This window comes from Bos taurus, chromosome 24, assembly GCF_002263795.3.
Source record: "Bos taurus isolate L1 Dominette 01449 registration number 42190680 breed Hereford chromosome 24, ARS-UCD2.0, whole genome shotgun sequence".
NCBI classification, from domain to species: Eukaryota; Metazoa; Chordata; class Mammalia; order Artiodactyla; family Bovidae; genus Bos; species Bos taurus.
Genome location: NC_037351.1, coordinates 57,742,507 through 57,756,064, shown reverse-complemented (window position 1 = coordinate 57,756,064; position 13,558 = coordinate 57,742,507). Strand labels below are relative to the sequence as shown.

The 13,558-nt window shown below is 41.4% G+C and overlaps 1 protein-coding gene, 1 long non-coding RNA gene and 1 pseudogene across 9 annotated transcripts in view; 1 reads left to right on the top strand and 2 right to left on the bottom strand.

The window, feature by feature from the left end:
* Positions 1 to 3,295: 3,295 nt before the first annotated feature.
* On the bottom strand, positions 3,296 to 5,880 carry LOC100295728 (BET1 homolog; annotated as a pseudogene).
* Positions 5,881 to 6,874: 994 nt separating this feature from the next.
* LOC101907607 (uncharacterized) overlaps positions 6,875 to 13,558 on the bottom strand; it is a 51,347-nt gene continuing 44,663 nt past the window's right edge. The window contains exons 4-6 of one of the 4 annotated variants that reach the window (XR_003032365.2): positions 12,967 to 13,136; positions 10,651 to 10,710; positions 6,875 to 10,552 (exon numbers count right to left, since the gene is read on the bottom strand). This is a non-coding gene — a long non-coding RNA (uncharacterized lncRNA). Of the gene's footprint in view, positions 13,137 to 13,558 lie in introns of all 4 variants that reach the window. The other 3 variants (XR_009492768.1, XR_815277.4, XR_009492767.1) reach the window with 3 other exon arrangements.
* The window catches only part of ALPK2 (alpha kinase 2), a 132,624-nt gene continuing 130,544 nt past the window's right edge, over positions 11,479 to 13,558 (top strand). For all 5 annotated transcript variants that reach the window (XR_001494986.3, XM_005224149.5, XM_059880788.1 and 2 more), the window contains exon 1: positions 11,479 to 11,567. The gene's annotated coding sequence lies outside the window, so the exon portion shown is untranslated. The remainder of the gene's footprint in view (positions 11,568 to 13,558) is intronic.

The following is a 13,558-nucleotide window of genomic DNA, read 5'->3' as shown; positions in this document are numbered from 1 at the left end:
CAATGGAAGAGAATAGAGAGCCCAGAAGTAAAACCGCTTGTATAGAGTCAACTAAACTTTTACAAGTAGGTGCCAAGATCACACAATGAGGAAAGTTTCTTCTATAAATACTGCTTAGAAACTGGATATCCACCTGCAAAAGAATGAAACTGGACACTTTCACCGTACACAAAAAGTAACTCAAATGAATTAAAGATTTGAATGTAAATAACGTCTGAAACCATAAAACTCCCAGAAGAAAACAGAGGGGAAAAGGTTCTTGACATTGATCTTGACAATGATACCTTGAATATGACACCAAAATCACAAGCAACAGAAGCGAAAATACCCAAGTGAGACTGTGTCGAACTAAAAGGCTTTTGCACAGCTAAGGAAGCAGTGGAAAGGCAACCTGCAGGATGCGAGAAAAGATTTTCAAACTTTATACAAATTATACTTCAGTATTCTGGAAAGAATATAAAATTCAAATCAAAAATAATTTTAAAGGATAGACAAGGGAGCCATTAACTGTTTTCTTATACATTTTAAAAAGTTTTACTGAAATATAGATTACATAAAATAAAATTCTCCGAATGTTAGTGTATGACTCACCAATGTTTAATATATTGATAGTTGTGCAGACATTTACCACCATCCGGCTTCAGAGCATTTCATCATTTCCCTAAGTTCCGTTGTGTCCATTTGCAGCTTATCTTCTCGCCTGCCCCAGGCCCGAGGTAACTGCTGACATCTTTTTTCTCTGTATAAATACAATTTGTCTCTTCTGGACATTTCATTTTACAAACGGCACCATTCATTATACGGCCTTTTGCACCTAATTTTTAGATTGATTTATTTACTGATTTTTGGCTGTACTGGGTCTTTGTTGCCGCTCGAGCTTTCTCTAATCTTGGTGAGTGGGGGCCACTCCAGTTGCAGTGTGTGGGTTTCTCACTGTGGTTAGCTTCTCTCGTTGCAGAGCACAGGCTCCAGAACACAGGCACAGTCGTTCGGACCCAGGGCTTAGTTGCCCCCAGCCATGTGGCATCTGTCCAGATCAGGGATCAAACCCGTGTCCCCGGCACTGGCAGGCGGATTCTTCACCGCTGATCCACCAGGGCAGCCCCTGCATCTAGTTCTTTACTTAGCATAATGTTTTTGCCTTTCTTCAGAGTTGTAGCATGTATCTGGGTCCTTTTGCTTTTACTGCTGAATAGTATGGACGGATGTACTATAATTTGTTTTATCCATTCACTGGATGACTGCTCCTTGGACTGTTTCCACTTTTTGGCATACAGGTTTTTGTTTGGATATGTGTTTTCATTTCTTACAGGTAGATTTCTAGGAGTGGAATTGCTCGGTCGTATGGTCAGGTATGATACGGTTTAAGAAACCGCCAAACTGTTTTCCAAAGTGGCCGTGCCACTGGCAGTGTATCAGTGTTCCAGTTTTTTCAGATCCATGTGAGTGCATGTGGTATTGTCTGTCTCTTATTACAGCCATCCTACTGGCTATGTAGTGGCATCTCATTATGGTCTAATCCCTTAATGATTAATGGTGCTGAGCACCCTTTCATGTGCTTATTAGCCATTTGTGTATTTTATTTAATTCAATATCTAGTCAACGCTTTTGTCCATTTTTTAGTTGGGTTATTTGTGTTTCTATTGTTGAGTTTTGAGAGATTTCAATAATATATACATTTCAAGTATATAAATATAGATTAATTTAAAGAATATACATAATATGTTATCATATATAAATATATATATATATATATATATAATGGTTTGCACTTTATCCCAGTCTGTGGTGTGTAGTGATATCCTTTAAAACAAAGGAATTTTTAATTTTAATAAAACTCAATTTCCCAATTTTTTTTTTTCTGGATCGTGATATTGGTGTCAGAAAAAACACCAATTTGATGCTTTTGAACTGTGGTGTTGGAGAAGACTCTTGAGAGTCCCTTGGACTGCAAGGAGATCCAACCAGTCCATCCTAAAGGAAATCAGTCCTGAATATTCTTTGGAAGGACTGATGTTGAAGCTGAAACTCCAATACTTTGGCCATCTGATGCAAAGAAGTGACTCATTGGAAAAGACGCTGATGTTGGGAAAGATTGAAGGCAGGAGACGGGGACAACAGAGGATGAGATGGTTGGATGGCATCACCAACTCAATGGACATGAGTTTAAGTAAACTCCAGGATTTGGTGATGGACAGGAAGACCTGGTGTGCTGCAGTCCATGGGGTTGCAAAGAGTCAGACATGACTTAGCAACTGAGCAACAACAACCAGTCAAGAATGTCATCAGTTCAGTTGAGTTCAGTTGCTCAGTTGTGTCCGACTCTTTGTGATCCCATGGACTGCAGCACGCCAGGCCTCCCTGTCCATCTTGTATGACCAAAAAGAATGTCATAGAGACTTGCTATTAGTACCCAAAGTTGAGATTTTCTCAACCATAAATGCTTCTCATATTGTTACATGAGCAATCAAATGGTGATTTTCAGAGCATTAAAATGGCTGCCTACATTGTCTATCTTTATAGTTGCTTTAGAGTGAGAAGATTTTCTAGCCTCCTCATTGAGTCATAGTTCAGCTCAGTTCAGTTCAGTTGCTCAGTTGTGTCTGACTCCTTGTGACCCCATGAACTGCAGCACACCAGGCCTCCCTGTCCATCACCAACCCCCGGAGTTCACTCAAACTCATGTCCATTGAGTCGGTGATGCCATCCAGCCATCTCATTCTCTGCCATCCCCTTCTCTTCCTGCCCCCAATCCCTCCCAGCATCAGAGTTTTTTCCAAGAGTCAACTCTTCGCGTGAGTCATAGTAGAAAGACCTAATTCCCATTTCATTCTTTTTTTAATGGCAGAAAAAACTCTAGTCTTTAGACCAGAACCCTACTCTTGTACCTATACCCGAATCACTCCCTTAGCTGTGGAGGGTGGAAGCCCCTCAAGCACCAAGGAGACTGAGAATCCTAGACATCTGGGTTAAGGAAAAAGGCAAAATCGATCCTGTTGTTGTTGTTCTTCAGTAGCGCAGTCACGTCTGACTCTTTGCAACCCCATGGACTGTACCACACCAGGCTACCCTGTCCTTCACCATCTCCTGGAGTTTGCTCAAACTCATGTCCATGGAGTCGGTGATGCCATCCAACCATCTCATCCTCTGTTGTCCCCTTCTCCTCCTGCCTTCAGACCCTGCAGCATCAGGGTCTTTTCCAATGAGTAAGCTCTTCACATCAGGTGACCAAAGTATTGGAGTTTCAGCTTCAGCAATAGTCTTTCCAATGAATATTTGGGGTTGATTTCCTTTAGGATGGACTGGTTTGATCTCCTTGCAGTTCAAGGGACTCTCAAGAGTTTTCTCCAGCAGCACAGTTCAAAAGCATCAATTCTTTGGTGCTCAGCCTTTTTTACTGTTCAGTTCTCACATCTACACATGACTACTGGAAAAACCATAGCTTTGACTAGATGGACCTTTGTAGGCAAAGTAACGTCTCTGCTTTTTAATATGCTGTCTAGGTTTGTCACAGCTTTTCTTCCAAAAGCACGTGTCTTTTAATTTCATGGCTGCAGTCACCATCCACAGTGATTTTGCAGCCCAAGAAAATAAGGTCTGTCACTGTTTCCACTGTTTCCCCATCTATTTGCCATGAAGTGTGCATTACTACTCTCTACTCTGCCATGGGGTAGTATGGGGTAGTAGAAAAGTGCATATAGAAACAGGGCTTTATAAGCAAAGGAAGAAACCACAAGAAAAAGATTGCTTTTTAAAGATTGTGGTTAAAAAATAACATAAAAATTTTCACGTTAACCATTTTTAAGTGTGCAATGTAGTAGTGGTAAGTATATTCACACTGGTGTCAAATACCTCTTCAAAACTTTCATCTTGCAAAACTGAAACCCTGTACTCTTAAAAAAAAAAAAACCAACTCCCTTTTCCTCCTTCCTGCATAGCTTTTATTAAATAAAAATTCATAGCTTCTACATTTCAAGACTTCACAAATTCATAACGTCTATGTGTCAAAACCACCAATTGGAAGATAGAGCTTATTTGTAGCAAATTATTTAAGAAGTGTTTTTAATATGTGCAAAAGGAAAACACTCAACAAGCAAAGCTGACCCCAGAAACTGAAAATTCAACTCATGAAAGAAGGTCCAAATGACTTGTAAAACACTGCTTAACCTCATTGGCAATCGAAGAAATTCTGCTTCTAAGATTGGCAGAAATGTTGTCAGTAATAGTGTTCAGTGCCAAGAGTCACTGCTCTCGAAGTGAGATGGGCAGGCTCCCTCACGCTGGTGCACACAAAACGCAGCACAACTGATGGAGTTTCATTGGGCAGTATATTTCAAAACCTTAAAATCTTTGTAACTTTTGATCCCTTGATGCCACTTTTTAAAAACTTTTATTAAAAATTTTATTTTTGAAGCCCATAAATGAGCAAATTCCAGAACAGTAGCAATACAGACAATCTCACACCATTTTGACATCTACCTAGCAGTCCAGTTTTGCATTTTGTTTCCTGTAAACAAATACATTGGATTAAAACAACAGTGTCCTTAACCCCAAGTTCAATGTCTGAGTATTTCCAATATTTATTTTGAGCACATAATAAAGCAGAGGCAACTACTTTTCCTGAACATTTTATTTCCATTCAGAGCTTAGCAATTACTTTAGCTTCACATTATTCTGTCATAAATGATAACCAAATGGCCTAAGGGGCTAAAATCATAAAATTATTATAAGCCAAGTCAATGTCATATATATATATATATAAAGTTAATATAAAATGACAACTATACTGGTACATATTTGTTTTGGATCCTACTAGAAATATGCCAAAATAACACATTTTAGTAAAGACTGAGGTCCTTGGGTAGAGGAGGGGAAGAAGAGTCATATCATCAAAAATTATTAGGAAAACTGTAGGTAAAAAAAACCAAAACAACCTACAATTTAAACGAAATAAAGGAGGGAAGAAGAGTACAACACTGGGGTGATGACAGTTCAGGAACACACTCCCCATCTATCACAGACTCGCTCTCCACCTCAGGAGCACAGCACCAGGCTCTCTAGGCATTACTGCTCTCTCACGAAGTTCTTTATGTGGAACAGAAACCTACATTTATGGTCACAACAGAATTTTATAACTGCTCTTTAATCTCACAGCAAAAAACAGGAAAAAATTGGTAGGGCCAGAGTGAACCTCAAAACATCTCAGTACCCCTGAAAATAGGGGCAAAAAGTGAATCATTAAGAAACAGTATCCAAAGAGCACTGTATTATCGATTTATAAAACAAGATTCAGCACTCTTTGATGGGACGAGCCATAGTAGCTGAAATTTGGAAATGTTTTGATGCTGATTTTTTTTTTACTGATGTGGTACTCCAAGCTGTTAAGTTGGAACAAATTCCAAACTCACACTGACTTGTATCACCTCAGTTTAATAATCCAGTGAATGACAAAAAAGACAATGAGAATAGCATCACAGCACAGCAACTTCGTTTGGCTTCCTCTGGATAAAAGCTTCAGTTTTCCCAAAGTTTTACCTATAAATCCAGTTGTAGAATCAAACTGTGAATCCATTTCAACTAATAATTTATTTTGATGTTTAACTTCATGCCCTGTTTCGATGGAAAGAGATTTTATCGCAGTTACTTTGTTTCTCAGACTTTCCGTGAGTCTCTCATTCTCCTCTTCACAGGCACTATGCCCACTATTAGGATAGCCATAGTTCCCATACTTGCCGGGGGTACTCCTTCACCCAGGCCTGCACTGCTCAACCTGCCAGAGGGCAGAGGGGTGGGTAGGAAGAGGCCAGGGACCACCTGGACTGCGTCCTCAGGACCAGGGCCCGGAGAAACAGCAACTGCTTCCTCCAATGTGCCACGACATCAGTCCCTCGGTGCCTCTTTTAATATCCTATCCTTAGACTAGAGCGATGTGCCCAAAGGTTTATAAAAGCAAAAATGCATAAGCAACCTAAGTATCTAGGATTAGCACACTGGCTACACAAAGTAGTATAAGACATTCATCGGACAGAACGGTGTGTAGGCTAAAGAATTCTGAACGACAGGCCCATGTTAAGTAACAAAACCCGACAAACAAACAAGAGAAAAGAAAGCATAAAAAATGCACAAAGAGAAAATACAAGAGCAGAAGGAGATACACCAAAATGGTAGTTATCTTTGGGTTGTGGGAGATCTAAAATTTTTTAAATAAAAATATCAGAAATTTTTAGTAATGAGTACATTTTACTCTGATAATCAGAAGGAAAGCCTTAAAATGAAACGTTTGTAAAATACTTAATATACATACCATACACAAATATTTTTAAAAATTTAAACTTCCTTACACCAATCAAATAATTAATTTGACTTAGTATTTGTGAAATTGGGCCTAGGGCTCAATCTATAAATTTGTAAAAATTGATATATTCTCCTATTCTGACAGTTGTAATACTTTTTTTGGTGACTGTTTTGAAGTGAAACTGAAGCATAGGAATAACTGTGCTAAAATCTTATAATAGAGGTTTGGGGTTTTGTTTTTTTTTTTTTGGGTACTTAGACTGTCCTACACAGTGAAATTGAATTTTAACCTGGTTTTGATTCTTGCGGTTTTAGGTAGCTGTATTAGGTACTTTATGAACAAGATGTATTAAATACTTCTTAAAAATTTTTTTTTAATTTTATATTGGAATATAGTTGATTTACTGAAGAAGGAAATGGCAACCCATTCCAGTATTCCTGCTTGGGAAATTCCATGGACAGAGAAGCCTGATGGACTATAGTCCAGGGGGTCACAAACAGTCAGACACGACTGAATGGCTGTGCACATAGTTGATTTATAATGCTTTGTTAGTTTCAGGTACACATATACATGTATCTATTATTTTTCAGATTCTTTTCCCATTTAGATTATCATAGAATATTGAGTAGAGTTCCCTGTGCTATCGAGTAGGTCTTTGTTGATTGTTTTATATATGGTAGTGTGTTCAGTTCAGTTCAGTTCAGTTCAGTCGCTCAGTCGTGTCCAACTCTTTGTGACCCCATGAATTGCAGCACACTAGGCCTCTCTGTCCATCACCAACTCCCGGAGTTCACTCAAACTCATGTCCATTGAGTCAGTGATGCCACCCAGCCATCTCATCCTCTGTCGTCCCCTTCTTCTCCTGCCCCCAATCCCTCCCAGCATCAGAGCCTTTTCCAATGAGTCAACTCTTCACATCAGGTGGCCAAAGTATTGAAGTTTCAGCTTTAGCATCAGTCCTTCCAAAGAACACCCAGGGCTGATCTCCTTTAGAATGGACTGGTTGGATCTCCTTGCTGTACAAGGGACTCTCAAGAGTCCTCCAACATGACAGTTCAAAAGCACCAATTCTTCGGCACTCAGCTTTCTTCACAGTCCAACTCTCACATCCATACATGACCACTGGAAAAACCATAGCCTTGACTAGATGGACCTTTGTTGGCAAAGTAATGTCTCTGCTTTTCAATATGCTATGTAGGTTGGTCATAACTTTCCTTCCAAGGAGTAAGCGTCTTTTAATTTCATGGCTGCAGTCACCATCTGCACTGATTTTGGAGCCCAAAAAAATAAAGTCTGACACTGTTTCCACTGTTTCCCCATCTATTTCCCATGAAGTGATGGGACCAGATGCCATGATCTTCGTTTTCTGAATGTTGAGCTCTAAGCCAACTTTTTCACTCTCCTCTTTCACTTTCATCAAGAGGCTTTTTAGTTCCTCTTCACTTTCTGCCATAAGGGTGTTGTCATCTGCATATCTGAGGTTATTGATATGTGTACATGTTAATCATAAACTCCTAATATAGTAACAGTTTCCCCTTGTCTTATACATTGCTATTATTTTATGCTGTTTTTATTTATTTATGTATGTATTATTTTTGACCACATCCCATGGCATGTGGGATCCTTGTTCCCCGATCAGGGATCAAACCTGTGCTCTCTGCATTGGAAGCATGGGGTCTTAACCACTGAACTGCCAGGGAAGTTTGGATTAAATGCTTCTGTAAGGTGTTCTGTGAACATTACTAGTTCTTTTGCTTCTGTACTTGAGGGAAAGGAATACTTGTGGAGTTGACCTACTTAAGTGACTGCATGTGCTCAGTTGCTCAGTTGTGTCCGACTCTTTTGCAACCACAGGACTGTAGACCGCCAGGCTCCTCCATCCAAGGAATTTTCCAGACAAGAATACTGGAGAGGGTTGCCATTTCCTCCTCCAGGGGATCTTCCTAACCCAGGGATGGAACCTGCATCTCCTTCCTTGGCAGGCGGATTCTTTACCCACAGAGCCCCCTGAGAAGCCCAAGTGACCTGAGTGACTGCTGCTGCTGCTAAGTCACTTCAGTCGTGTCTGACTCTGTGCGACCCCATAGATGGCAGCCCACTAGGCTCCTCCATCCATGGGATTCTCCAGGCAAGAACACTGGAGTGGGTTGCCATTTCCTTCTCCAATGCATGAAAGTGAAAAGTGAAAGTGAAGTCGCTCAGTTGTGCCCGACTCTTAGCCACCCCATGGACTGGAACCTACCAGGCTCCTCCGTCCATGGGATTTTCTAGGCAAGAGTACTGGAGTGGGGTGCCATTGCCTTCTCCGTGAGTGACTAGCAGCCCTTTAATATAGAGGGAACTGAATGCAGGTCGAAAAGGCCTGACTTGGGTCACGTCCACTGAACGAGGAACTGCATATACTGCAGAAGCTCTGAGAGTCCCTGGACCCTGGATGGGGTGAAGTGCTGCTCTCCACAGCGGGGGACTCTCCCCACACAGCTCCCTGCAAGCTGGACTGACCTGCTCAGTTCCAGCTTGGCCCGAGGACCCTGGCAGAAAATCTGATCTGACCTGACATGTGGTTGGTACCCAAGCTCAGCCAAGAATGTGCTGTGCTGGGAAGGGCATCCGTCACTCAGACCGTTAGACGCGAGCATTCGAAGACCTCCTGTGCCAGGAGGGATAAGGTGAGCGATAAACCCCTCACGGACCAATTCAAGCCCAAGTTATGGGAGCAGAGAGCAGCTAAAGGACCGTCTGGATTTGCTTGAAATGTTCAGACGTGTGGGAAACTGACTAGATCCCCTTCCCCAGTGAGCCCAGAGTGGCCAGTACGTTGCATGGCACCCATTCATTCCACATGCCAAGAAACTAAAACAGCCTCAAAAGCCTTTCAGAGAAGCAATTAAATGGCATCTGATAAAAAATACACTTCCAACTCTGCTCCTTAGATGAAAAATCTCTCATGTGAAGAGAGTTTTCTTCCTTCTCCTGCAGCTTTAGATAAACAGCTTACTTAACCATTTTCTCTATTCCATACTACTTCACTTGATATGATGCCAAACATTCTTATGTCTTTATTTTTAATCACAAACTCACATATTTCTGATGCTATGCGAGAGACACAAATATATGCCTTCCTTTTTTTCTCTTCAACATCCCTCCTATTCTTTCTCCTTCGGATAGTCATAAAAAGTTCAGAACAGTGACCCGGCCTGAGTTTAATACCAACGTCAGAAATTCGATGGCTGCAGGCTAATGAGATGGCTAATCCATTATGTGTGTGTGTGTGTGTGTGTGTGTGTGTGTGTGTGTGTGTGTGTGTGTACCCAGGCAAGAATACTAGAGTGGGTAGCCATTCCCTTCTCCAGGGGATCTTCCCAACCCAGGGATTGAACCTGAATCACCTGAGTTTCAGGGAGATTCTTTCCCATCTGAGCCACTACGGAAGTCCCATATATATATATATATTTAAATTCTCTGCTCCTTAAATTTATTTTGCTAGGGGGTGGATGGTAGGAATTGAGGGAGCTTGTCTTTCAAATTGTTTGTGAAGACCAAAATTAAATTTCATAATGTCAACTTTTCCATTTAAGAATTCCCAGGCAACTCTTCTTTCAAGATCACATCACATTTATCTACTCTGTTGGGTTTATCCTGTCATGCTATGTGTGATACTTTTACTTTTTTATCATCACAACCTCTTTCTCTCTTCACTGTCACCTTAACATTATCTCCTCTTATCTGGAAATGACTTTCTGCTGTGAAGAGGATCAGGCTTTAAATAAAACCAGTGGATATCCACATTCACAAATACGTGGTGATTTCTACATTCTGTTGCATTTCATGGAAACGTGTTCCCCAAGAGACAGTCATTATTTTAAAGTCTCTGAGTTTTCAGTATCTTTCTTCTCAAATGAAGGTACAAGTGAAATAAGCAGAGCACATCAACAGTACCCTTGATACCTAATAATTTAGATGATGATTTTTCATCTTGTGAGAAGTTACATTCCACCCAAGCATAGCGACACACACGCTGTGCTGTGTTAAAACAATTCGCTTTTGAGGATTATAACGCTCAGTAGGGAGTGAGTATTTGCAGTTGTGTCCCTTTCAAAGTCACCCACTTGAAGCTGCTAATTTTAGCTGTGAGTCTCGTAAAAGGTTTCCATCTAAGCTGTCAGTTTCCAGGTACAGTGCATTAAAATACTTTTGCAAAGCGGCAAAGTGGTTACACAGCGATACTTCTGGATTTTTCTATGTTCTTTCTTGGAACTGGACAAAATTCAAGAAGAGAAATGCCCATGTTACAAAACCCACTTTGACAGCAAGAACGATTCTTGATAATTTGGAAAAAAAAAAACCAAACAAACCAGGGCTCATGGCAATTCTTCTCTGGATTTCTTCTGGTCTTCCTCTCTTTTCTTCTTACTCTGGCAATCAAAGTAGACAGAGAATATGCACTTGTGTGCATGTGTGAGTGTGTGTGTTTGTGTGTATGAGAGAAAGGGGTGTTTGGGAGCGAGGAGGGGACCACGGGGGGAGCAGGGTGGAGCCTGCCTTCCTGTGGCTTCTGCTTTTCTCAGAGAACTTCAGAGTGATGGTGATGCCAGTTCTAAATAAATAACATATGACTCTTATTTTTTGCCTGCCCTCCTCCCTTCCCCTCCCCCACTTTGGGTTTCCTATGTGTGTTTCAAGTGCCTGATAGCCTTGGTGGGAGAACTGCTGATGCTCCTGTGGCCTTGATCACCTTATCAGGCAGCGAGATCCTGCTTTTCTGAGACGAGCACCTGAACCTGAGGTCTGGCACGGGCTCTGCCAAACGCGGCTGTCTCCGAGCCATCAGGGACAGCTTGTCTGCGTTTCATCAGCTCGCCCGGGGCTGCGTTTCACCAGGCCCCTCTGCCAGGGCCTCCCCGGCAGCGTCAACAAGGGTCACACCTTCTGCAGAAACAGCCCTCAAGTTTCATCACTGTGATGCTAAAAAGTATTCTCCAGCTTCAGCAATGACCTAGTTCATTCAGGGGCAGGGAAAAAAAAAAAAAACATGCTCTTCTTCCAGAACGTCCCTGGGCACGGAATTTTCCCTCTTAGGAAGACAGGAGCTTTCTTGGAAGCAGACCCAACTGTGCTTTGAAAAACTTGGGAAAAGACCCCGAACCCTGTCACTCCTCTGTGTCCCCTGTCCCGGGAACAGGGACGCCCACTCAATGCCTGGCACACAGTCTGGGGACCCACAGCCGAGCTGGCCCTCCTGACACGCCTCCTGGACAGAAAGTATTGAAAAGTAAGTATCTAGGCTCTGGTTTTTAACATAAGGAGTGGCTGTGCTTTACATATGCTGTTGTTTACAGTTTCTGCAAAAGGGAACTAAGCCCCCTGTTTCCTTAGGAACTAGAACAGGGTGAAATGAGTAGGGTCTACAGAGCATGCTTGGGTACATTGCAGGGTTTTCAAGTGGCCAAATGCTCCTTTTTTTTTTTTTTTTTGTTTCATTTCTGTCCATTCTGACACTTTTGCAAATCTATTATTATTTTTTTTTTAATGACCATTTTGGCTTGACAGCCATTTTAAAAGATTCTTTCACCTCATGGCTATCTCAATAATTAGGAAAAAAATAAACATTAAGGATGAATGAAAAGAATGATTTGTGAAGGCTTTGCAAAGAAAAATACCGTGAAAATCTGAGGTAACAACCCAGGTGACGCAGCCCCCCCGTCGGTACTTCTGCCTGACATATTTGAGTGTTTCAGTCAAAAGTTATTCCTTTTATGGGAATAACTTTGAGAAGGGACCCAGCGGTCCCTTGTCTGATGACAGGAATGAAAGCTGCTGCACAGCTCTCAGGCATTTCAAAATGGCCGGTGTAAACATTCACTGAGTCTTTGAAACAGGTTTTCTTTCCTTTTTAAAAACTGGGGTAAGAATATTTGAGATCTACTGTCTTAATACATGTTTAAGTGCACAAAACCATATTGTTAAAAAAAAATAAAGCAAACAAAACCAAAATGGAAGAAAAAGAAAACAGTATTGTTAACTGTTGGCATGACACTGTACTTGAGTTGCTAACTAGGATGTTTTTGAAAATTGAAGGCAAAAAATCAACCCCAGAAAGATCCATGAAACAGCAGCATGGTCAGATTCTGATGAACACATCTGAACTCAAAGCACTGATTAAGAGTGTCAGTTACAGACATCTGGCAGGCATTTAAAAATAGATAAGAGCGGCATTTAGAGCTGCTGTTGCTGTAATTATTTCCCTTCCACAGCCTTCTCCTCAGGTAAAGGTAGCCCTCATTTTCGAATGATTAGTTAACCAGGAGTGGTCAGAAACGTTTTATACCGGCAATATCAGTCAAGGGTAGATCGAACCAGCTCCTTTGCTGTTGGGCTTCTGAGCCGAAACCCTGGATGTTGTGAGCCGCCTTCTGAATGGACAGAGGGACAAATCCTGTAGCAAAAGGCACTGATGATCGAGAAGCATGATCAGATCTTAAAATCCAGATTTAAAAGAAATTTAAATGGATTTCATCTCCCAAACTCCATTGTCCTTTGAAGTTCTTTGCAAAGCATGCAGTCACAATTGGGGAAGGTTTTTAGGTAGGGTGGAATTCCTAATTTTCATCACTTTGAAAAGACACCTCCTCCCAATTTAATTTACTTTCCATCACCCCACACACACTTACATGCAGCTATCAGCCTGTGGGAGGAGGATGCCGTCGAGTGTCCTAATCTGGAGGGAGGTGCAGGACGCAGAGTGGAGCTGAGGAATCAAGCCCAGGGTCAGAGGCAGGATTTGGAACCAGATCCCGACTTTAGCACAGTTTCCAGCCAGTCTGAACTCCAGTGTTCTCACCTGTAAATGGCGATAACAACATCCACCTTAACAGGATTGATGGGGGGAATCACACGAGCAAATATACCAAAAGTGTCTGTCAAATCGTAATTTATCCACAAAGACTAGTTCCTCCCCTTGGTTAATTAAAAAGCTTCTCTCTCTCTTTGCTTTTTTTCATACTGTTAAAAAAAACCCCAAAACTCTGGGACATGGTGAAGGACAGGGAAGCCTCGTGTGCTGCAGTCCATGGGATCGCAAAGAGTCAGACATGACTGAGCAACTGAATAACAGCTCTCTCTTTGCTAAAATTTCAGAATGCTTTCCTAACATAAACTATCAAAGTAATAGAAACAACACATGTTTGACACCAGGGCAATGATAAAACAACATAGACATTTATATATTTTGAAGAAAATTCTATACTTAAAAACATTTGAGAA